This window comes from Somniosus microcephalus, chromosome 13, assembly GCF_052327205.1.
Source record: "Somniosus microcephalus isolate GS21.2 chromosome 13, FLI_Smic_1.0, whole genome shotgun sequence".
Lineage (NCBI taxonomy): Eukaryota > Metazoa > Chordata > Chondrichthyes > Squaliformes > Somniosidae > Somniosus > Somniosus microcephalus.
The window spans coordinates 54,057,147-54,083,207 of NC_140999.1; the positions used below are offsets into that span (position 1 = coordinate 54,057,147).

The 26,061-nt window shown below is 48.6% G+C and overlaps 1 protein-coding gene across 1 annotated transcript in view; it reads left to right on the plus strand.

Moving 5' to 3' along the window:
• The first annotated feature begins 537 nt into the window (after positions 1-537).
• Positions 538-26,061, plus strand: part of LOC147108325 (receptor-type tyrosine-protein phosphatase delta-like) — a 620,473-nt gene continuing 594,949 nt past the window's right edge. The window contains exon 1 of the mRNA XM_086004913.1: positions 538-688. The gene's annotated coding sequence lies outside the window, so the exon portion shown is untranslated. The remainder of the gene's footprint in view (positions 689-26,061) is intronic.

A 26,061-nucleotide genomic window follows, 5' to 3' on the forward strand; every position in this document is an offset into this window, starting at 1 on the left:
ATAATACGAACAGATAGGATATAGGCCGAACTTCAAAGCTGCCTAACTTTTACGTCCGTAAACGAAAGACTTGCATTTATATAGTGCCTTTCACAACCACTGGATATCCCAAAGCGCTTTACATCCAATGAGGTACTTTTGAAGTGTAGACACAGTTGTAATGTAGGAAACACAGCAGCCAATTTACACACAGCAAGCTCCCACAAACAGCAATGTGATAATGACCAGGTCATCTGGTTTTATGATGTTGATTGAGGGATTCAAAACACCATCCAAAGAAGTAAAATGATATTGAGTGAGGAATTCCGCACCGATATCTGCTGATTTAAACCCCATCACTTCCCTAGAGAAGGCTCCTTTAAGAGGGAGGACTGTCGATTTAAGAGGGAACCGGTGCCCTCGTCACGTGTTGCGGGCGTGCTCCCTTCCGTTCCCGCCTCACGCCGCATGACGCGTTGACGTCGAGGGGGGGACGCGACTCGAGTGATGTCAAGACGCCGGAGTTCTGAATGACATCACCCCTTGGTGCCTGGTAATGCTGAGAGTGGAGAGAGGCTGAGAGCAGTGAGAACAGGGAGAGTCTGCAAGCAGCACACACACACAATCACACTGGGATTACACTGCACTGCAAAAAAAAGGGATTATTCACCAGAAAAATGTAAAGGAAAAGCAGGAACATTTTTACCAGGTAAATGCTTGATTCTCTCTTTCTTTCCCATTTCAATGCATTTTGGTTGTGTGGGGATGTGTGAGGGAGGGGATTTAAATTCCTTTGTATTCCTGCTGTGATGGGGTTTTTTGCACTTGATTTCTTGCAAGGGTTTTTTTGTGTGTTGCAGCGAGTGGGAGAGGAGACTGCAATGCCCTGCTCTGGAAATGCTCCATTTGTACGAAAGGAAGGAGCAAAGGAGCTTTTGCAGGCTTACTTTGTCTTTTTGAATTTAGATAAATTCTTGCACAGAGTGAATAGGGAGAGATTTGTCCTACAGGACTCCAGAGGTGATATGCTGGGCAGATATAGAGATTCCGTGTGTGTGTGTGTGTGCATGCATGGGGATGAGGAGAGAAAGAAACAGCAGCTGGGCAGGCTGTGAGTGAGGGGTTTAAATGGGCAAGGATGCAGTGGTCTCTGCATCTGACTGGCAGGAGTGAAAAGGAACGGTCTCTTAGACTGGGAAGGTGAGCTCAGAACTGTGACTAGGATGGGGCACTTCAGGGATGGACTGGGAGGTTGTAGAAGGGGGAGGAAGATACTATTTGTGGGGCAAATACTATGGGATGGGGCGGTCTATGGTCTTTCCAGATCTTGCCCCTCAAGACTTTGTACGAGAAAGAGAGACTGAGAGGCTAGTGCTCCTGTCACCAGATGGTTCCGGAGAGTCAACATTTAATAAAATGTGTATTTGCCCTACGTTGGGTTGATTTTTAGGTTAAATATTTTGGGAACTATTGATCTGTTTGTTAACATTTACTTTGCAATGCCCCATTGCTTTCTCAATGATGCTTAAATATTTTAGATATGGGAATGGACCAGGAGCCTTCAGTCTGCAAGTTGTCTTTTTGTCCCACATTAGCTATTGATGGATCCTGCAGGATGAATGTTGCAAATGGATGGAGTGTTTTTTTAAATAGACAGATAGTGGGGATGCAAGGGCAGGAAATGCGTGAATGGAGAGGGGTGATTCTTGTATGCGAGAGGGACAGGTCTGAGATCAGCGTATTTTTTAAAAAAAAAGCGAGACAAACCCAGTGGAAATAACGTGTGCGCCCCTTCCTGTTAAAACATTTGCCCGGTACGAATTGCCTAGCACTGGTCGTGACAGCTGATTCATTAACCAGATTGCGTGCAACTCTGCCAAGCTTCATATTTAAGGAAGGGATTGATGAAGATCAGATATACACATGGATCACTGGCTCAATATACATTGCAAGTGATTGCTTCCTTTTACTTTTGGCTAGAGGGGAATTGTCTTGGAGAGAGGAGATGGGGTGTTATTGGATCTTTTCTATTGCAACTGTGCTTCCTCCTGTGTTTTGTAGCATTTAGTAAGTGCAGGGGCAAAAATAGACTTGAAGAATCGCCTTCATTGACCTCTTGTATGGGAGATCGATTGTCTTGGTTTGCCTTTATTGGGGAAAGATGTGTAGAGGAATAAACATCACTTAAATAGATGTGTTTGTTTTCATCGGGTATGCCAGTATTAATATGCCATAAAAAAGGTTTATCAATAACAACTCTGCACTATTTTTTAAAGATATGATCGAAGATTAAAGTCTCTTTCCCTGAAAGATGTTTTAATGCTAAAGTCTGCCTGCAAATTATTGGAGGAACTTGATTAACATTGATTTTCGCTCTCCCTCAAATCGTAGAGCTATGAAAATGAGCGAAGGTTTAGCATTCATTTTTGTAATTGTGATTCTGGAGACTTCAATATTCTCTTTCTTTCCTTCCCCTCCCACCCCCACTCCTCCGCTCTCTTTCTCTCCCCCTCTCCTCTCGTCTCCCCATCCCCTCCCTCTGATGTGGGTGAGACTAATCAGTTCAAACAGGCAGTGATTAACCCATGATGTCCTGACTTTTTCTTCGCAACTTCTGCTTAACCTTCATGAATGGTGTTCAAGAAACGCAACTGTGTTCTGAGAAACGCAGAGACCCCCGGGTGGCTGCTCCCCCCCCCCCCCCCCCAACCAACCCCCCACACCCACACACATTTCCCAGCAAAAAAAAAAATCATCTTTTGATGTAAGGAGCCTGTTGGTATCTATTCCTGGAGATTTAACACTGGCTTTTGCAGTGTGGGGAGTGAACAGTGTTCCGTTATATTAGTGGCAGTCACCAGCTTTGGTAAACAGTAATTTCTGATAACAGTAATTGATCTGATGGTGTGTCTCAGTGTGTTTTTCCTAGGGGATGAAGTTACTAATTATTTTAGTTGATCGTTAGTGAAGTAGATTTTTCATTCCTGTCCTTTTTTGTCTGTCTCTCTTTGCCGTTCACTGTAGCAGGAGCAAACGGCGCTGTGGAGAGCCAAATCTTCTGAATGGGCAGTAGCGGGTGAGCACTTGCTCTTTATCCAGGTGTTTGCGTTGGGCAGATGTTGTGCCCCTATGTGACTGAGTGGACCGCTTTATTTTGAAAGGGACGCTGATGGTAGCTTGGACAGGCTGACTCTTTGCCGGTCAAAGAAGAACTCGCCACGTCTGCGCTGTTGACACCGTCACCGTGCTGGCTGTCAGTGGGGTGGAGGGGGTGGGGGAGGTGAGTCACCCTGCGCCGGACATCGTGCCCGCTTCGGTACGGAATATCGCCAACCCAATTTTAAAAGAAGAAATAGTTCACCGTTGGTGCGTGGTTGCATGCCCCCCTGTTTGTTTCCAGCCCCGGTGAGTTGTCCAGCCGGGTGCCGCGCCTGGTGGCGGTGCCAGTCGATGGCCGCACACTGCATCATGAGAAATGGAATTGTCCTCCGAAGTTGAATCCACGCTTATTGTCGTAGGCACTGGATGCGACGGGTAATGCCGTAGAAATGGGCAAAGGGGTCTGTCTGCAATTGTCACACGACTACAGAGCCTAGTACTGTTTTATCAGTCTCTCTTTCGAGTGAGACGTTAAACCAAGGCCCCGTCTGCCCTCTCAGGTGGATGTAAAAGATCCCACGGCCACTATTTGAAGAAGAGCAGGGGAGTTCTTCACCGGTGTCCTGGCCAATATTTATCTCTCAACCAACATCACTAACGCAGATTATCTGGTCATTATCACATTGCTGTTTGTGGGAGCTTGCTGTGCGCAATTGGCTGCCGTGTTTCCCACATTACAACAGCGACTACACTTCAAAACAGTACTTCATTGGCTGGAAATTGCTTTGGGACGTCCGGAGGTCACGAAGGGCGCTATATAAATGCAAGTTCTTTTGTTTTTACAAAGCCGAGTACTGTCCTACCACAAATAAATTGACACCTGTGCATCTGCGTACAGCGAGCAAGAACGCTTGCTGCTGACCAGGAAACCCTCCCCCGGGGCTGATTTCTGCCCCTGTCTGCGTTCCGCTGGGCCTTAGCGGAGCGCCCAGCTCCTGCTCCGCGGATCTCACCTGCCTGATTTACTGAGCCTGGCTGCTGGGAAGACTTTTTTTTTTAAACTGAACACTGCGAATCCCGTGTTGTTTGCGTTGTGGGGGGAGGTGGGCCATCGGCTGCATTTGGAGTGGTGTGCCGGGAGCCAGCGGCGCCAGCCAGGCCAGTATAAAAGCAGCTGCCCGTGGGACCGGTGGGTGCCCGCTGCCCGTGGGACCGGTGGGTGCCCGCTGCCCGTGGGACCGGTGGGTGCCCGTGGTACCGGTGGCTGTCCGCTGACCGGTGGGTGCCCGTGGGACCGGTGGGTGCCCGCTGCCCGTGGGACCGGTGGGTGCCCGTGGTACTGGTGGGTGCCTGCTGCCCATGGTACCGGTGGGTGCCTGCTGCCCGTGGGACCGGTGGGTGCCCATGGGACCGGTGGGTGCCCGCTGCCCGTGGGACCGGTGGCTGCCCGTGGGACCGGTGGGTGCCTGCTGCCCGTGGGACCAGTGGGTGCCCGTGGTACTGGTGGGTGCCTGCTGCCCATGGTACCGGTGGGTGCCCGCTGCCCGTGGGACCGGTGGCTGCCCGTGGGACCGGTGGGTGCCCGTGGTACTGGTGGGTGCCTGCTGCCCATGGTACCGGTGGGTGCCTGCTGCCCGTGGGACCGGTGGGTGCCCGTGGGACCGGTGGGTGCCTGCTGCCCGTGGGACCGGTGGGTGCTCACAGCATCACATCCCAGCAAGGAATCAATGCCTTTAGAAGAGAAGGAGATAGGAAAAGAGATAAACGGAGAGAAAGAAGTGTTTGGGGGGGGGGGGGAGGGGTCGGGGGGATGCTCACACTTTGCTGCTTTCTAACTACTCTTTGTGAAAACGACAGTGATTATCGATGTTCCCTTGGATGAGTGTCACAAGCGCACTGTGGCGTATGTGTAATTCTCCTGGGGATGGTGGGGAGTGTGGGGGGGTGGTTCCCGTCACTCATGTAGTGTGCGAGTGGCACAGCAGGATACAGAGAGCTGGGCTGATTTGCCGTCAGCCACAAGGCACGGGGTTTGTATGGTAGGTTCACAGGACACGAAGGGCCGTTGGTTAAGTGTGCCTCTCAGCCTTAATCTGCAGCCAGCTGCTGGTGATTCTGCAGAGCGGCCCATTGACTGTCACTTGATTTTATTCTGTTGCGCCGGTGAATTGAGAATGGGTCGAGGCAGTGGGCAGGAATTCGCTGGGCAGAGAATGAAAGTAAGCCTTTCAGATAAACTATGTTGTCCCAGGGCTTATTTAATTCGTACCAATCAGCTAAAGCAAAAACGGCAATGAAGCCAATGCTCTTCAAATGTGCCGATGCACTCCTTGCTTCACATTGCTAGCACAGCGAGTGACAGACCTGGAACTCTGCCGCACTTCATCCCAGGGCTGTACCAGCCCCAGCATCCTCTCGTCAGACACAAAGCCAGCTTTGAGAGGACAGAATCCCAGAGCCACACTGCTCGCTGTTTCTTTTCCACTGTTCCCTAGTTTTTCCCTTCCAATACTCTTTGCTGCTCTCATCAAAGCCATCCAACCCCGTGTCTTTAACCTGCTGTCACATCGCGAGGTGCTTGACAGAGTGGCCTGTAAGGTGGAAGAATTAGAAGGGAGCCAGGGCGGGGCGGTGGGGATGGAGCTGGTCTCTTAAAGCCAGAGAGCAATGTATCAAGGCAGAGAGGTTCAATCGGGGAGTTCCAGAGTGGTGCCGAGGAGCGATGATAAACTCGATGACAGAGCAGCCAGGGGCAATGGACACACAGGAGACCAGAATTGGAACACAGAAAGGCGCAGGCTGGGAGGGATGGTTGGAGAATGTTGCCTCACTATTCCTTACTTGCTGAGTCAATGTGGGATCTTGCTGATCATAAATTGTAAGTTCAACGTGCTGAATTTTTTTTAAATGGTGCAGTACCATTAACTGCCACCGGGTGTCTCTAGCAGCCTATGAAAGTGTTGGAGGGTACATTGTATCGAGTGTGCAATGTAGTGCCACCTCGTGGCAAAGAGGTTATGAACTTTTCCTGTCTTTTTGCTCATATGTGTCTGCTTGGCTCATTTGTAGCACCCCCTGCTCCTGAGTCAGAAAGTTGTGGGTTCAAGCCCCATTCCAGGACTTGAGCACATAATCTGGCCTGATTTCAGCGCAGTAATCTGGCCTGATTTCAGCGCAGTAATCTGGCCTGATTTTTCAGCGCAGTAATCTGGCCTGATTTCAGCGCAGTAATCTGGCCTGATTTTTCAGCGCAGTAATCTGGCCTGATTTCAGCGCAGTAATGTGGCCTGATTTCAGCGCAGTAATGAAGAGAGTTGCATTGTCGGAGAGACATTAAACCAAGGCTCTGTATTCCTGTTGAGATGGATGTTAAAGATCACGGGGCATTATTTGAAGAAGAGCAGGGAGTGTCTTAGCCAACGTTCCTCCCACAACCAACACCGCCATAAAGCAATTATTTGGTCACTGGTTGATTTGCTGTCGGTGGGATCTTGCTGTGCACAAACTGGCTGCCATGTTTGACCATGTAACAACTGTGACTGTATTTCAAAACGAATCCATTGGCTGTGCAGCCTTCTGCGATATCCTGAGAACAGGAAAGGTGCTTTAGTACAAACCTAGAGGCGGCCTGTTAGGGTTTCCCACAGCTGGAGTGTGAAACATTTGATGTAAAAAAAAAGACTTGCATTTCTATAGTGCCTTTCACGACCACCAGACGTCTCAAAGCGCTTTACAGCCAATGAAGTACTTCTGAAGTGTAGTCACTGTTATAATGTAGGAAACGAGGGAACCAATTTACGCACAGCAAGCTCCCACAAACAGCAATGTGATAATGACCAGATAATCTGTTTTAGTGATGTTGGTTGAGGGATAAATATTGGCCAGGACACCGGGGATAGCTCCCCTGCTCTTCTTCGAAATAGTGCCATGGGATCTTTTACATCCACCCGAGAGAGCAGACGGGGCCTCGGTTTAACGCCTCATCCGAAAGACGGCACCCCTGACAGTGCAGCGCTTCCTCAGCATTGCACTGGAGTGTCAACCTAGATTTTTGTGATCAAGCCCCTGGAGTGGGACTTGAACCCACAACCTTCTGACTCCAAGGCGAGAGTGCTACCCACTGAACCACAGCTGACACTGTGTACACTTGTTTGTAAAATTGCTTTCCCCCCCCCCCCCAATATCTCCTGAAGACACTGACTCGCGCTAGGTTATGGCTCCACAGGAATCAACTTGTGCGAGTCTAGTTTGAGTATTAGTGAGCTATTTGACCGTGGAAGTCATCACAACCTAGTCTGGCCTTATCCCCACTCAACAAGGGCACTTTCCGGGGACGGGGGTGGGGGGGTGGGGGGGTAGGTTTGTTTCCTCCTATTCCCTAGCTCGGATGCTGAGGCCAACTGAAGGAATGTTACTGCTGCTACACGCTGCTCATTGTCCAGTTAGATGATGGTGCTGACTCTTCACAAGGTGCCTTTGTGGTGTCCTTTAAGAAGATTTTGATTGGTGTTTGTCCATTCATTTGTGCTCTGTGAGACCCGCAGCTTGTTAATACTCCGGGACAGCAAGGCTTGATTCCATAAACTACACGTTTGAGTTCTCTGTGTTGAATTAGCCAATCCCTGAGCCAGGTAGACAGTAGGGGGGGGGGGGGCGCTACAGTTTGCCTCAGTACTCCTTTCCTGGGGGGGGGGGGGGCAGCGGAAGCGGGCAGTATTCTCGCTCCTGATTACAATCCACTAATTGCAGCTGGAACTGGCAAATGTGTGGTTGTCCAGAAAGGGCAGGATTAGTGCGATGCCCTGCGTGGTCGAATAGTCAGTTGGCACTCAATGTGTAGGCTCACAACTGAAAGAATGGCCATTTGGGCCAGGTGATCGGGAGCCAGCGGCTAGCGCCAGTGCAACTGTACCCTGGCATTAGTCGACATCTTCAGGTTGTGAGGGGGTGAGGACAGGTGGGCTTCCTTTTGAATATTTACGTGGGGGATTATAATGTGGCTCCCTACCTTTAAGAAGGCTTGCAGTTTTTCTCTCATTGGTTTAAAAGCTAATTTTGTAATCCTATCATTTTGAATCTTTCAATAGCATTAGAGTGGGATCTATGGCAGTGGTAATGCAAGGTGTCTGGCCCGGTGGATGCTGTGCGGCTGCTGAGCCAGACAGTGATCTAACTGAATGGTATGGAGCGAATGCTGTACAGTGATGCTCACTAGTGACGGGCATCGATCATCGACTCAGTTACAGGGTGGCAGCACAGGCCCAATCACTAACAAAGAGCCCTCCTGTTCTGTCGTTCATACTCTCCACAGATCTTCAGCAGAGTGATCCGGTTCTCAATTCCCATCCTTTAATTTAACCCTCCAAAAGGGGGAGGGGGGCCTGCTGAATTCAGCTAAATACTCCTTTCCCCCCCCGCCAAACGCGATCATGATTTACACCTAGATTGGATTCCACGGGAATAAAACAGCAGATTAATGCTCATTTTGTTGACTGATAGCCCATGGTGCCAATCGCCCTTTGCTACTTCACCCGAGGGACCCGCTGTTAATGAGTGAGCCTAGACAGCGTATCGGCTGGCTATTCCACCGTGGAGGACCTTTGCAGCCGAGCCCAATCCTGATCTCATCCACTCTCCAACAGATCAAGAGCAGGAACTCTGTTTAATGCTTCTCCCCTCTTATCCATCCCCCACCCAAATTAGGCATTGAAGCTGGTTGTCGCCCCCCTGCAACTGCCTCGGCTAACGTCCGCTAACTCAACAACCCTCCATCACCCTTACCTCCCCCCACCCCCGGCCCCGTGATTGTGCTGCGTTAACAGGAGATGGTGGGGCTTCCCAGCCAAGCCTGGCTCGATCTCCTCACCCAATATCCACATCCATACTAGCTTCAAGAAGCAGGGACCTTGGTTAATCTCCCTTCCCTCCCTCTTCTCTATCCACATTGAGGTCAGTTGTAGCCACCCTATCATTTACCCGTTTGACATTGGCTGCCAGCACAGTTTGAACCTGGGACCTTGTGGTCTGTATAGGCCGGCACGACACTGAGGGAAGGGGTGCACCTACCCACTGAGCCAGCAGGATAGTTATGGCCTTGGAGCCGGTCATTGTCCAATATCTGTTGCTTTCTGGGTTTTTTAACAGTCAGGGATAAACACTCCTTTTAATAATTCTATATGAGTATCAATAGATTAACCTCCCACCATGAGCTGTACAGACAAGGAAGGTCCTAGGTTGGATCCCTGGTCCTTGTTGGGTTAGCTGATCTTGGTCAGGCTGGAGGTAACGAGGGTCCACATTGGCCTCCGTGGTTTGGGTTAGGGACGAGGGAATGGCCAGGATTCTGATAGCTGCCCAGTGTTAGGGACGAGGGAATGGCCCAGGATTCTGATAGCTGCCCAGTGTTAGGGATGGGGGAGTCACCCAGGATTCTGATAGCTGCCCAGTGTTAGGGACGAGGGAGTCGCCCAGGATTCTGATAGCTGCCCAGTGGTAGGGACGAGGGAATGCCCAGGATTCTGATAGCTGCCCAGTGTTAGGGGCGAGGGAATGCCCAGGATTCTGATAGCTGCCCAGTGTTAGGGACGGGGGAGTCGCCCAGGATTCTGATAGCTGCCCAGTGTTAGGGACGGGGGAGTCGCCCAGGATTCTGATAGCTGCCTAGTGTTAGGGACGAGGGAGCCGCCCAGGATTTTGATAGCTGCCCAGTGTTAGGGACAAGGGAATGCCCAGGATTCTGATAGCTGCCCAGTGTTAGGGGCGAGGGAATGCCCAGGATTCTGATAGCTGCCCAGTGTTAGGGACGGGGGAGTCGCCCAGGATTCTGATAGCTGCCTAGTGTTAGGGACGAGGGAGCCGCCCAGGATTCTGATAGCTGCCTAGTGTTAGGGACGAGGGAATGGCCCAGGATTCTGATAGCTGCCCAGTGTTAGGGACGGGGGAGTCGCCCAGGATTCTGATAGCTGCCTAGTGTTAGGGACGAGGGAGCCGCCCAGGATTCTGATAGCTGCCCAGTGTTGGGGACGAGGGAATGGCCCAGGATTCTGATAGCTGCCCAGTGTTAGGGACGAGGGAGTCGCCCAGGATTCTGATAGCTGCCCAGTGTTAGGGACGAGGGAATGCCCAGGATTCTGATAGCTGCCCAGTGTTGGGGACGAGGGAATGGCCCAGGATTCTGATAGCTGCCCAGTGTTAGGGACGAGGGAATGGCCCAGGATTCTGATAGCTGCCCAGTGTTAGGGACGAGGGAATGCCCAGGATTCTGATAGCTGCCCAGTGTTAGGGACGAGGGAATGCCCAGGATTCTGATAGCTGCCTAGTGTTAGGGATGAGGGAGTCGCCCAGGATTCTGATAGCTGCCTAGTGACCACTGCTGGAATAGAAAGGGCAAAGTGCTGCAAACACTCAGCAAATCAGGCAGCATTGGTGGAGAAAACAGAGGAGTTAACATTCCAGGTATGGACCCCTTGCCAAAACTGGAAGAAATTACAGATGAAAAAAGGAAAAATAGAAAGACTTGCATTTATATAGCGCCTTTCACAACCTTGGAGCATCCTAAAGCACTTTACAGCCAATGAAGTACTTTTTGGTAGTATAGTTCATGTTGTAATGTAGGAAATGCGGCAATCAATTTGCGCACAGCAAGGTCCCACAAACAGCAATATGATAATGACCAGATTGTCTGTTTTTAGGTGTTGGTTGAGGGATAAATATTGGCCAGGACACCGGGGAGAACTTCCCTACTCTTCTTAGAAATAGTGCCGTGGGACCTGAGAGAGCAGATGAAGCCGCAATTTAATCTCTTCTTTGAAAGCCGGCACCTCCAACAGTGCAGCACTCCCTCAGCACTGCCCTGAAGTGTCAGCCTAGATTTGCTGCTCAAGGCCCTGGAATGGGACTTGAACCCACAACCTTCTGCCTCAGAGGTGCGAGTGCTGCCCTCTGAGCCACCTCATTAAGGCGCAAAATCCTACCCGCGTTTTCTTTTCCCTCGTGTGCCTTCAAGAGCTGCAGTCGGGAAGAGCTTTGAGTGGAGAGCATAACTAGGAAGAGGTGAAGCAAGGTTGCCCTGTAACCAAGTGTGTGTTACAGATATCACAATAGAACACCATTAACATATGAAATTACTGAAGCTGTCGGGAACCATTCCGGCTTCATTTTGGTCCAGTGATTTATGTTGACGCTTAATATTGTGGGCATTACAGTACATGTGTGGTACGTTTTTCTTTTAACAAAGCTTTTAACCTCTGTCTGCCGTTGAAGTTGAGCAGCTGAAGTGGGCATTGTGCATCCAAAAAGGAATCCTCTCCAGTTGGGGAACTACAGGCGAGTCCTGATCTTTGTCAATCAGAGGCATTTTTTTTCCTCTTAATTTTCCATTGGGATTGTTGCCGAGTTTGTTCTGATGCCGTCGGGTACTACGGGATTACTGTGAAGGTGCCGGTTTTTGGACAGGTCACTAGCAGTCTCTTAACAGAAAGAAAAGAGAGACTTGCATTTATATAGTGCCTTTCACGACCTCAGGATGTCACAAACCGCCTTACAGCCAATGAAGTACCTTTTGAAGTGTAGACACTGTTGTAATGTGGGAAACACAGCAGCCAATTTGCGCACAGCAAGCTCCCACAAACAGCAATGTGATAATGACCAGATTATCTGTTTTTTAGCGATGTTGGTTGAGGGATCAATATTGGCCAGGACACCGGGGAGCCCTCCCCTGCTCTTCTTCAAAATAGTGCCATGGGACCTTTTATGTCCACCTGAGAGGGCAGACGGAGCCTCGGTTTAAGATCTCGTCCGAAAGACGGCACCTCCGACAGTGCAGCGCTCCCTCAGTACTGCACTGGGAATGTCAGGCTACATTATGTGCTCGAGTCTCTGGAGTGGGACTTGAACCCACGGCCTACTGACTTGGAGGCGAGGGTGCTGCCATTTGGCTCACGATCGTGTTTAACCCTCTGCGTGGATCTCGGGAGGAAGGGGGCTGCCCTTTCTGTGACCCCGGTGATGTAACCTCGGCTCAGTGTGTGGCAACGCTAGGATTACAGGAGCTGTCCCTGGTGCACTGAGTGTTGTCAGTCAGGCAGCTCAACGCATAACTTATTGCTGTTTCCTTCGATTCCTGAGCGCTCATGCATGCTGCCCAGCTCTCCGATTTAAACAAAAACACCTCCCCATTCCTGAATAGTTTGTCGCTGAGAATCAGCTGGGTAACTGAGGAGCAGTGGTTGGCAGGCACCGAGCACGGATTTTAAAAGCCTGCAGATTGTCGGAGGAAGGAAAGACTGAGGGTGGCAAGACTGGTGCCGGTGTGGAATCAACCCCTGAGTTGAGTTCGCACCAACTGGCACCGGTGCTGTATAATAAAGGCCTACTTTAGGACTGACTCAACCCATCCTCTCTGCTGCAACAGAGGCAATAAAGGTGATGGGAGCCACTCTCGTTCGTTCGGTTTAATGACCACTTAACCCTGTTGTGCGAGTCCTGGTTGCTGGGGATGATGTTTTGAATGCTGCTCCATTGTCCCAGCCGGGCTATATTCTCTACATCATTCTCCTGGCCTAACTAAATGTGTTTTCACGTGAGGTACCAGCACAGAGCTGCCACTTACTGCTCTTGTCCAGCCGTTCTGTCGGCCGTGGCTCAGCCGGCAGCACTCTTGCCTCTGAGTCACAAGGTTGTGGCTTCATTCCTCTGACATACTACAGGCTGTGAGCACAAATCCAGGCTGGCACTCCAGTACTGCACTGTCAGAGGTGCCGTCTTTCGGATGAGACGTTAAACCGAGGCCCCATCTTCCCTCTCGGGTGGATGTAAAAGGTCCCACGGCCACTATCTTGAAGAAGAGCTGGGGAGTTCTTCCCGGTGTCCTGGCCAATATTTATCCCTCAACCAAATTCGGCAAAACATTATTTGGCCATTGTCACATTGCTGCTTGTGGGAGCTTGCTGTGCGCAAATTGGCTGCCACATTTCCTACATCACAACAGTGACTACACTTCAAAAGGTACTTCATTGGCTGTACAGCGCATTGGAAAGTCCTGAGGTCGTGAAAGGTGCCATGCAAGTCTTTCTTTCATTCTACTTGAGGGCCTTTTTATATTTGTGGTTAGGGGAGAGCAGTGCTCAGCAGTCCATGCACTGTGCTCTGCACCATTTATTTTACCTGGAGCTGCTGCTGCTGGAAGCCAAGGACCAGCGATTCCCAGGGAGGGAATGAGGCTCAGCACATCTTGCACTTAAAAAGAGGCCTAATAGAGCAGAAGGCCCACACAAATCCAAACGTTTTTGCACTTGCACGGGAAGAACCAAAGTGGGGTCGTGTATGATTACAACCGACGCCAACAGAAGCAAACGTTTACTGTCAGCTGTACCCTTGTATATAATGTAAAAGCCCAGTCAGTTAGCCCACGGTGGTTGCCGTGACATTGAAAGGAATGATGTAATCAAGGAGAAGGCTCCTACCCGCTCCGAATGCGACTTTGTGTTCTTTTCTGCCAATGAGATGGTTCTGCACCGTGCTACAATGAGGAGTTGATATTTTAACCTGTCATGTTAATCGGAGGGGGTGGGGGGGCCTGAGATGGCACAATGACGCAGGTGGCCTAAATAAATGAGCACAAGGCGTTCGAGCCAAAAGCCGCGAGAGAAACACTCTCAGTAATTAAATGGACTGGAGTGAGTCATGCCTTGCACGGAATGACTTCACCGGTGAGGCTTTCATCTCCCTGTTGAGTGGAGAATCTTTTCCATTGCCAGAGTTAGCATGCATGCTCCTCGCTCACCCCAGGGTCCTCTCCGTCACCCTGGGGATCAGCACAGAGGAACGAAAGCAGAAACAGAAATGCTAAAATCACTGGAGTTTCTCTCTCCCTTCCAGAAACAAAACTGAGGAGAAAGGCATGAGTCCTTGGCACTCTTGGAGGCTTGCCCCCTCGGATAGTGGGGCTTCCGGTGGTGCCAGTGTGTCTTTGCGGGCACCAAATTGCATGACTTGGTGCCAAGCAATGCTACAAAATCATCAATTGTTGTAGCACAGGAACTGCCCATTTGGCCCATCAAGTCTGTGCTGGTGTTTCTCTCCAATGTGAATCTAATCCCACCTTGCTGCTTGCTCCCCATTCCCTTTAAAATTCCTCATTTTCGAACAACTATGTAACTAATTTTTTTAAGACTTCATGGAACGAGGTTGCAGCAGACAGTTCTGCATTCTAGTCCCCTGGATGAAGAAACTTTCTCTACCCTCCCCTTTAATTTACCTCGTCTTCCCTTTTATGCTTGAAGGGCGGTTCAGTCGAGCAGACGGTCTGGTCTGTAGAAGGAGCGCGCTTGATGAGGCCAATGGCCTCTCGATTCCACCGTTTCTTCGGTCCTTTATTTCTGATGGTATCCTGTAGCCAGAAGGAATAAAATGTTGCCCGCGGCTTTTTGTTTTTGGTCATGATTTTGCGCTCAAAAGGTGAGAGGCGGCCAAGGTGTGAAAACATCCCGTCTCAAAGCATTCGGGAACGAATCACTTCACGGAAAAGCGCCCAGTGCTCTGGCGTTTGCCTGTGGTTTCCAAACATAAAGCAACATATCCACATGTTGAAGCTTCCACTCGCACAGCAGTTTACTGTGGGCCAGGCCTCCATCAATACCACAGCTAGGTTTACTATCTTTTGTCAGGATGTGGCCTTTCAAAAATTGTATTAAGGGAAATTATTTAAACTATTTGCATGGCCTCACCGTTCAACTGCTACAGGGCTACATGCCTTTCAATTTTCTCTGTTACTGTTTGTCTTTGTGTCCCTCTGTTCTGAGTGTGTATATATGTATGCGTCTGTCTCTCGCTTTCTCACTGTGTGTGTGTGTCACTATCTCTGGCACTGTGTGCCCCTCTCTCTCTCCCTCTCATTTACTGCCTGTCTCTCTCTGTCCCTCGCTCTGTGTGTATGTGTCCCTTTCACTCCCTCCCTCCCTCTGTGTATGTGTCGCTCTCTTCCTCCCTCTCTCTCTGTCTCTCCCTCTATCTCTCTCACACTCTCTGTCCCTCTTTTTCTCTCTCTCCCTGTGTCTCTCTCTCTCTCACCTCACTCACTCACTCACTCACTCACACACACACACACACACATTCTCTCCTGTGTGTCTCTATCTCTCTGTCTCTCGCACTTTCTCTCTCTCTCTCCCCCTGTGTGCGTGTCTCTCTTTAACTCAATCTTTCTCTCACACACTCTGATTGCTTTGTAGAAACAGCCTGTTTTTCCCACTCACTCTAATCCTTAGACACCAATTAAAGTAGGAAAGCTGTGTTGATTGGTGACCCCTGAACTCTCAGCATCCCAGCATACAGCCACACAGCAACACTGGGCCAGTCCCAGCATTGCAGTGTGCAGTAGGTGAGAATAGGATAGAGCTAAAGCTACAGCCAGAGCTAACCATCGTCAGCCAACCTCATTAAGTTTTCCCATCTGCTGAATCCAGGGATTTCTTTGTCTTGAAAGCTCCAGAATCTATAATGTTCTCGTGTCGGTCGAATAGTAAGTGAAGAGACCTCGCCTCAGTGGAATACTGGTCTTTGTTGGACAACATCCAACCTGTTGCCCTAGTGTAGGGGGGGGTCCAATCTGTGGCTCGAAGGTCACATGCCCCCCCCACCCCCAACCCTGAACACTGGCAACCCAGCCCTCGGAGCCAGGCAGCTCGGTCCTATTTGCTTGTATTTCTTACTGGTTTGACCTGTATGAGTCATGTGGGCTAAAGACTTGCATTTATATAGCATCTCCCACGATATGATGATGTTCCAAAGCGCTTTACAACCAAATAAAGTACTTTTTTAGAAGTTGTGATGTGGGGAAATGCGCCAGCCAATTTGCACGCAGCAGTGACCCACAAACAGCACTGTGATAATGGCCAAATAATCTGGGGTTTTTTTAGAAAAAAAATAGAAAACAGATTCATTTTTATCATTTCCCAGAGCGCGCCTCCTGTCATTGTTTCCACCCGTATGAGCTCCACACGCCTCCTGCCACAGGCCCCGATATTCTCTTTGATGTATGTCTTTGTTTTCCCTTTGTCTGTGCATTAAGGTGAGAGGTGAAAATCCTGTAAAATGGAACAATTTTTCCACTTTACGCCCAGTGACAGCGTTGCCAGATTAGGTACTGTATAAATCAGATAAAATCCTGGACTTCCCCCACCCGTCGCAACCCTGTCCCTATCCAACTATGTTGCCATGACAACACTTCAGAATTCCGAGCACCTCCCCCCGCCCCCCCCCCCCCTTTTATCAATATACCCACCACTGTGCAACCTTCTGACCTTGGATGTGCAACAATCCCGACATCTCCGCTTCCCTTTTCTCCAAACTGTATGCCTATCATGGCCTGTTTTTAAAAAAACCAATCTTTAGGTATAGCATGAGCAAAGATTTAAACCTCTTACCTGCAAAAGACTCAAATGCATTGAAATAATTTGTAGGAGGTTTGAGGATAAGGGAGACTGTTACTCGAGGACGACATTTCTAAAATGAGCAACTCGCGAAGGTTTCTTCGGCAGCACTTCCTAAACCTCCACTACCTAGAAGGACAAGGGCAACAGGCGCATGGGAACACCGCCACCTCCAAGTTCCCATCCAAGTCACACACCATCCTGACTTGGAAATATATCGCCGATCCTTCGTCGTCGCTGGGTCAAAATCCTGGAACTTCCTCCCTAGCAGCACTGTGGGAGAGTACCTTCACACGGACTGCAGCGGTTCAAGAAGGCGGCTCACCACCACCTTCTCGAGGGCAATTAGGGATGGGCAATAAATGTTGGCCTTGGCATCGATCCCCACATCCCGAGAAATGAATGACACCTGGCACTCCCTGGTCAGGTATACGTGTGATTAAATTTGCCTCTGCCCAAACCCCAGAAAGGCACCTGGGGTGTTCTCATTTAGCACATCAGCCATCCTTACAGCTGCTGTGAGTGGGATTGCTGCAACGTTTTTGTGCCGTGGTCCCACACTCTGAAACAGAACTCCTTTCATCTAGGACACTTGCAGCCAACAGAAAGAGGAAACTCTCGTCCCATCAGTCGAGACTGGTGGATACGAACCAGAGAGTGAAACGCCAGCATCTAACCCTCTCTCTTTCAAAGTAATTGAATATCAGTCGTTTTTTTCTGGGATGTTCATAGCAACAGAAGAATCCCCTTCTGGATACCGCTTTGGAGTAATATTGTGAGGTGTTTTAGAGAAACCTGGGACTTCCAGTGAGTGTTTTGACAAAATGGAGGGCTAGTGCATGCACACGGTGCACTCCCAACTCTGCTGTCCTGAACCCAGAAATGCAGCGTGTCTCTGGCATCCTCATATAGCATAGGGTGGCAACTCTTTCTAAAAAAAAAGCACTTAAAAAAAAAACTTACTTCTGCTTAATTAGTGTCTCTGAGTGAGTAATTTTTATTTTGCTTTGTAGCCTATAGTGATGAGGGTGGTGGAAGCCCATTTCATTGTGCCAGCTTGTAGCATTGCTCGTTCAAATTCGTTTAGAAGTCGCAAGGCGGCTAAAATTATTTTTTCTGTGTGGGCGTATGGCAAAGAAAATAAACCTAGAAAAGTCGCTTGCCTAAGGTGTGCTGGACCAGTGCCAGTCTGCACCAGGCCTGTTTACACCAAGCTGGGCAAATGTCGCCCACAGTCGTTATACAAGATGAGGGTAAACAGGACCACCAAAGACAGGATCGGTATGGATTGGCACTTGGCCAGCTCGTACAAAGCTGATCCAGCATGTTTGCACTTAGACCTGCCTGGGCCATATTCACTCTGATTGTAACAACTAAACTGGGTCTGCAGCAGTCTCGTAATCTCTCTCATCCTGTCTCGCTCCCTTGTGTGCTCTCTCTTGCTCTCACTTTCTCTGCCTCTTGCGTTCACACACACTCGCACGCTCTCTCTTTCTCCACTTCATATTTTCTCTCGCTTTCTCTTGCGCACAATCGCGATCTCGCTGTCTCTCAATGTCTTTCACCCTCTCGTTTCTTTCTCTCTCTGTCTCACCATCTCTCACAGGGCCATATAAAAGCCCTCTGAGGGGGCTTACGTACGGCAGTGAGGAGTAAGGTTGCCTGTTACTAAAGCTCGTACGTTTTTGTGTGTGTGTGTGTGTGTTGGCGATGAGGATACGATTGCGGATTCCCTAGCTGAAATTTTTGTTGGAGGATAATCCTGCCAACCGACGGAGGGACTGTTAAGAGGTTCTTCATTTTGCAGAAAAACTTAAAAATCCAAGGTGAATTTTAAGCACATGTGGCTGAACTGTCGACGTTGCCAGAGTCCAGATGGCTGCGCCTACAGGAATAATAGGGCGCTTGGGTGAGTTCCATCACGACCGAGAGACTTTCAGAGCATATGTGGAGCGACTAGAAATGTTTTTCACCGCGAATAGTATTGTCGAAGTCCCCGATGATGTAAACTGTAACTGGGCGGTTTTAGAAATGAAACGGGCTATTTTTTTGACTGAAGCAGGCCCCGAGGCGTATGAAACCCTTGAAAAAAGTGCTTGTTCCTGCCAAGCCAAAGGACAAGCCACTGAAGGAGATCCTAACCAAGTTAGAACAGCACTACAGTCCTGAGCCCCTGGAAATTGCTGAAAATTATCATTTTGGAACACGTGATCAATTAAATGATGAGAGTATCAGTGTGTACATTGTAGCTTTAAAAAAACTATCCATTCACTGTCATTTCGGAAACTTTCAGGACCGAGCTTTGCGCTTTGTGGGTTGTACCGAGCTTTGCGCTTTGTTTGTGGGTTGTAAAATGAACCTATCAGAAGTAAATTGTTGACCACCCCTAACTTGACTTTTGACTTAGCTTGTCACACAGCTATGTCGATGGATATGGCCGACCGATACACCCGAGCGTTCCACGCCATTTCCAGTCGTCAGACAACCGAGGTGAATCGGCTGCAGGCTAGAAGTAAAAGGCAGTTGGGCCCCAAGGCCTCAGCAACTGGCCAAGGTAACAGTGCATTGAAGTCGTGTTATCGGTGCCTGGGACAACACATCGCTCAAAGCTGTCCATGTGTCAAGGCAGAGTGTTTCTACTGCAAGAAAACTGGGCATCTTGTGAAGGCATGCCAACAGAAGAGTAAACCAACTGGCAATGCTAGAAGTAGAAATCGCCAGTCACTACATACCATTGAAGAGAAGCAGCAGGACGAGGAGTTTCTGGAGATTCACATCATCAGGAGCACGAAGGTAACTAACAGCGATTCGCAAGATATCATCATCCAAGTAGATGTCGCAGGAACCAGGATACCCATGGAAATCGACACTGGTGCATCCGTGAGTGTAGCACCGGAATCACTATATCGCGACAAGTTGCGTGATTATCGACTAGAGAAATCGAAGGTAGAGCTGCGAGGCTACTCAGGAGAGTAATTCCCTGTAGCAGGAAGTGTCACCATACCCGTGAAATACAAGGATCAGTGTCAGAGCTTGCCTCTCATAGTAATGGCAGGAGACAAGCCTGCCTTGATAGGTAGAAATTGGTTGGGATCACTGAAGCTGGATTGGAATGAGATTTTTCGTGTGGAAGCACAATTTGCATCAACAGATGATGTCATCAAGCAGTATCCGCAGGTGTTCAGCGAAACAGGCAGTCCGATCCAAGACCTCCAGGCGAGTGTCAGAGTGCAGAAGGACACAAGACCAGTTTACTGCAAGCCACGTCCCGTACCATATGTGTTATGTCCGTGTATCTTAATGTTGTGTCCTTCAATAATCAGACAACAGACTGCAGGGAACGATTCAACAGGTGTTTACTGAATGAGGGTTACTCTAGAACTAACTATACAGATCACTACTCAGGGTTTATATACAGGTGTGGTCACTGCCGGTATTTACAGTATACAGGAGCTGTAAAAAGTAGTTCTCTCCCTTAAGGTATATATACATTACATACATTACAATGTGCACTCGAGGAGAAAGTTGAGCAAGAACTCAAAAGATAGAAACTGAGAACATTATCGCTAAGGTAGATTTGAGTAATTGGGCTACACCCATTGTTGTACCTAAGTCAGATGGTAAGGTAAGGTTGTGTGGTGATTATAACGTAACTGTAAACTAGGTTCGAGAGTGTAATCTAACTAATGCGTTGCCAAATGTGGAAGATTTGTTCACCACGCTGACAGGTGGCCAGATCTTTTCGAAGTTAGATCTAACAAATGCCTACCTACGGCACAGACTCGATGGGCCAAATGGCCGCCTTCTGTGCCATTATGACTTTATTACTTGAGTTAGATGAAGAGTCCAAGTCATGCTTGACTATAAATACTCACCGAGGTCTATATCAGTTCAATAGGCTACCATTTGGAGTGTCTTCTGCCCCTGACATATTCCAGGGGGCGATGAACCAAATTTTGCAAGGGATTGAAGGGGTAGTGTGTTATTTGGATGACATACTCATTTCAGCACCAACAGGCAAATCTATGATGAGGTGTTGAATGAAGTGCTCAAACAGCGAGAGAATCACTGAGTACGAGTGACAGCTCACAATTGTGAGTTGTTTCAAAACTCAGTGGAGTACTTAGGGCACAGAGTAGACAAAGATGGTTTTCATCCAACCAAGGGAAAGCTGGATGCAATCAGAAATGTACCCACTCCCAAGAATGTCCCTGAACTTTGATCATTTTTGGGTCTTTTGAATTATTATGGAAAGTTCCTCCCAAACTTGGCTACATTGTTACATCCACTGAATGACCTGTTGAGAAAACAGGTCCCTTGGAAGTGGTCAAAAGAATGCGACAGCATTCAAAGAGTGTAAAAGCTAGTTAGTAGAGAGTACCATGTTAGTTCACTATGATGTACCTAAGGAGACCAAGCTAGCGTGTGACGCCTCTCCATACGGAGTTGGGGCAGTGATCTCTCTACTAGATAGTGGGGAGGAGAGACTAATTGCTTTTGCTTCACGCACTGTCCGTGCCAGTGAGCAGAATTATGCGCAGATCGAAAGGGAAGCTTTGTCATTGATTTTTGGGGTCAAGAAGTTTCACAAATACTTGTTTGGTCGTAAGTTTACCATAGTTACTGACCATAAGCCCCTGACAGCAATCCTCCATCCAAAGTCCCCAGTTCCAACCTTAGCTGCAGCCCGAATGCAGAGATGGGCTTTAATTTTGTCAGCGTATACGTCTGACATTGAGTACAGACAATCAGCTGATCACAGTAATGCTGATGCTATATTCAGGTTGCCATCCCCATCACAAGTTACACCCAATAAGGAAGAAGTGTTCTATTTCCCATACATTGATGAGCTGCCAGTCACAGCGGAAGAGATTGGTAGGGCAACCAAACGTGACCCAATTATGTCAAAGGTGTATGATTACATAGCAAATGCATAACCAAAACAGGTATCAGAGGAAGATATCCATCCATACTTCATTCGTAGGAATGAATTGTCAGTGGATAAAGATTGTATCATGTGGGGAGCAAGAATGGTTATCCCAACTAGGCTCAGGTCTAAATTGTTAGGAGATCTTCATGACCAGCACTTGGGAATGTGCTTGACCAAGAGCTTTGCACACTGTTACTTATGGTGGCCAGGTTTAGATAAAGAGATAGAGTACATAGTCAGTCAGTGTACAATATGTCAATCGGTGAGCAAGAAACCACCATCAGTACCATTACAGCCATGGAAATGGCCTTCCAAGTTGTGGCAAAGGTTACATGTAGATTTTGCTGAGCTAGAAGGACAGCAATTGTTCATAGTGATAGATAGTCACTCGAAGTGGGTAGAGGTGTTTCCGATGCGGATAATAACAACAAGCAAAACACTAGACAATTTGCAAAGATTGTTTTCTTCATACGGCCTCCCAGAAGAAATTGTGTCTGATAATGGGCCGCAATTTTGCTCAGAAGCGTTCACACCGTTCAATTTCAATTTCAATTCAATTTAATTTTATTTGTCATATATGCAGCAGACGTGTGTACTGCACAATGAAATGTTGATTTTTACGAGCAGAAACGGTGTGAAACATATCAAAGTTCCACTGTACCACCTTGCTTCAAACGGTGCAGCAGAGTGCACAGTACAAATTGTCAAACGTGCCCTCATCAAGCAAATGTTGGATCCAAATCCAAAGAAACGTCAGTTGTCATTGGACCACAAACTCGCAAATTTTCTAATTACCTTTCAGAATACTCCTCATACCACTACTGATAGAAAACCAGCAGAGTTGTTTCTCAAACGACAGCCATGAACCAGGTTCTCGTTGTTAAAGCCAAACTTGACACAGTCCGTAGAAGAGAAACAATCAAGGCAGAAAGAGAGTCAAGATAAAGGTAGAGTTAGAGAGAGAAGTGTGAAGCTTAACCAGAAGGTTAGAGTGAAGAACCATCACTATAAATGGTTAAAGTGGTTACCAGGAAGAGTAGTGAAGATATGTGGCCCTCGCACATATTTGGTCAAATGTTTGATCATGGAAAGGTTAGGTTTGTTCACATTGATCATATCTTATCTACAGATGTGGAAGGAGTTGAAAGCTGGGATGATTCAATTTATTCTGATGAGTCAGAGAGTCTTGTTACAAGTAGCAAATCCTACATCAGACATACCTGAAACAAGTCCAAGACTAAGTCAGAATTTAACTCTGAGCCCGAGTCAGGCAGACAAACAGTCTGAAAGTGCAGAGTCCAAATGTAGATCAAGGTCAGCCCTTGGAGAACAATTCTCCACAGGCTCAGCCTAGAGTGAGTCGAAGTCCTACAACATGATCTGAAAGTTCTGTTTAAGAAAGAAGGTACCCTCTTCGAAACAGAAGACCTTGGTTATGTTTAATCTGTAAATATGGAAAATAAGTTCATATTTTTGTTTGTGTTACAGAATTCTATAGTAGAATTTGAAAACATAAAATGGGTTCCATTTGAGAAATGTATGCCAAGAGTTGTGTATACCATGCAAGTCATGTACAATGATTATTTGCTATGATTAACTTCTTCAATAAAGAGGGAGAAGTGTAATAGAGCCACCTGTTGGACTAATGATGTACATAAAAATAAAGCCATATGCAGTACAGTTCTTACTGGAACCCACGTTGTGCTGTTGTGTATATATGTTGTGTCCCAAGATATCAGTTTTGCGTGTGTGTGTTTTAGGTTAGTCTCACGATGTATCTGATTTATCTTGACATTTAGTGGGCACAGCACGGGTACACAGCAGAAAGCTGCCACAGTGCGATTCCCAGCCTGTGCTGGTCGTAGCCAGGGTACCAGCTATGGCGCTGCTGCTGGGCTCCGTGCGCTGAGTTGGGAAGGGTCCCTGCTCCTGAGGGCTGCCCAGTGACTCATCGAAAGTTTTCACATGTCAATGTTGAAGGGATGGGGTGGGGTAGAAACATCATCAGGCTCAGCATAATGCCCTTCCCAGTTGAATGGCTTGAAGACGCTCGGCGCCAGGCACCCGCATGGAGAATGGTCAGCAGGCGGTTGATGAGATGGCTGCTCGGAGAACGTCATCACAATATCTGTGGCCTGTGACCTGCACTCCCTTCGACCCCGGCTATCCCTAGGAGCATGGGATTACGGAGTCAGCCGCGGCTCAGTTGGCAGCTCCCCCACCTCTGCGTCAGAAGGTTGTACATTCAAGTCCCACTCCAGAGACTTGAGCACAAAAATCCAGGCTGACACTCCAGTGCAGTACCGAGGGAGTGCTGCACTGTCGGAGGTGCCATCTTTCCGATGAGACATTAAACCGAGGCCCCGTCTGCTCTCTCGGGTGGATGTAAAAGATACCGTGACATGTTTCGAAGAACAGCAGGGGAGTTATCCCTGGTGTCCCAGCCAATAGTTATCCCTCAAACAACATCATTAAAAGCAGATGATCTGGTCATTATCTCCTTGATGTTTGTGGGAGCTTATTGTGCGCAATTGGCTGCCGCGTTTCCTACATTACAACAATGACTACAATTCCAAAAAGTACTTCATTGGCTGTAAAGCGCTTTGGGACATCCTAAAAGATGGTACATACAGTAAATGCAATTTCTTTAATATATATTTCGCATTAATGTTCATCAGTGCAGATTTTCAGCATTCACACATTTTTCATTTTGACTCTACCATCCCTCACCTTGATGAGCACAAAAACTCAGCACACCAATCGAGGGAGAAAGGGACTGAAAGTCACTCGCAGATCTTTGTTAACCTGACGCCAGAAGAAACAATCGATTAATCACTCTGTCGCCGTGGCAGCTGGTGACGACATGCTCCAGTGCCCCACACACAGACTGCCACTGATTCCCATTCTCCACTACAGTGGACTTTTGACTTTAAACGCAATAAAACCTACACCAGTGCAGCCGTTATCCTTTAAGTCTTCATTAACTCACTCCAATTAACATATTTAATGAATAAAAATCGCTGCCGCTGTCAGCCCGGGTACAGTCAGCGGGGCACAGCCCTGTCACTCCACAGATTGTACCCCGCTCTGCTGCTTCTCTCATGATTTGATTTGATTTGATTTGATTTTTATTTCGTTCCAGTTCTCCCTCGCCTTCCCCCCACCCACCCCCAAATCTCCGGATGGTGCAGGCTCTTGCTGAGGGTAAGGTGCCACAGGGCCCACTATTCAAATTTGGGCCTAGACAGTGGCCTCGATTTTTAGCTGAGGGGTGAGGGTGCCCATTTGGGATGGGCTGAGGCTGTGGCGAGAGAGTAACTCCCCACGGACAACTCTGCGTCAAGGATCGCAAGCTTCATCAACTCTTGAACACCAATGCCCCTCCGGAACCTTCTTCCCCTTCACTTTCCTCTGACCCCCCTGCTCCCAATCTCACCCCCTGCCGCATTTTCACTATCCCCTCTGACCCCAAACGATCAGTCCTCAGCAAAGGCCTGAGCTTCATCCCCCTTACGCCTCCACCTCAATGAATTTTGAGATCGGCACAATGCTGAGCTCTTTTTCCGCCGTCTTCATCTCCGTGCCCACTTCTTTGGCCAGGAGTCCTCCCCCCGCATGGCTGACCCTTTCTCCCGCTTTCAGAATTCTCGTTCTACCCAGACCCCTCCCTCTGGCCTCTTACCCTCTCTAGATCTTTTCATTGCAAACTGCTGTCGTGACATCGGCCATCTCCATTTCTCTGCTCCCCTCATTCACTCCAACCTACCTCCCTCTGAACTTGCAGCACTCCATTCTCTCAGATCCAACATTGTCATTAAACCCAACAACCGACCTCTACCTAGCGGAAGCTGAACGCCAACTCTCTGACACCTCCTCCTACCTCCACCTGGACCGTGACCCCACTACCGAACATCAAACCACTGTTTACAAGGCTGTCACCTCATCTCCTCTGGAGATCTTCCCCCCCATGGCCACCAACCTGATAGTTCCCCAACCCCGCACAGCCCGCTTCTACCTCCTTCCCAAGATTCACAAACAGGACTGCCCTGGTAGACCCATCATTTCAGCCTGTTCTTGCCCCATAGAACTTATCTCTTCCTCTCTCAACTCTATCTTTTCTCCCCTTGTCCAGTCTCTTCCCACCTACATCCGTGACTCTTCTGACGCCCTCCGCCACTTTAACAGTTTCCTGGCCCCACCGCCTCCTTGTCACCGTGGACGTACAATCCCTCTACACCTCCATCCCCCACCAGGATGGCCTGAGGGCGCTCTGTTTCTTCCTTGAACAGAGGCCCAACCAGTCCCCATCCACCACCACCCTCCTCCGCCTGGCTGAACTTGTTCTCACATTGAACAACTTCTCCTTTGACTCCACTCATTTCCTCCAAATTAAAGGTGTTGCTATGGGCACCTGTATGGGTCCTAGCTATGCCTGCCATTTTGTGGGATATGTGGAACACTCTTTGTTCCAGTCCTACTCGGGTCCCCTCCCTCACCTCTTTTTCCGATACATTGATGACTGTATCGGTGCCGTTTCCTGCTCTCGCCCTGAACTAGACAATTTCATTCACTTTGCCTCCAATTTCCACCCTTCCCTCACCTTCACATGGTCCATCTCCGACTCTT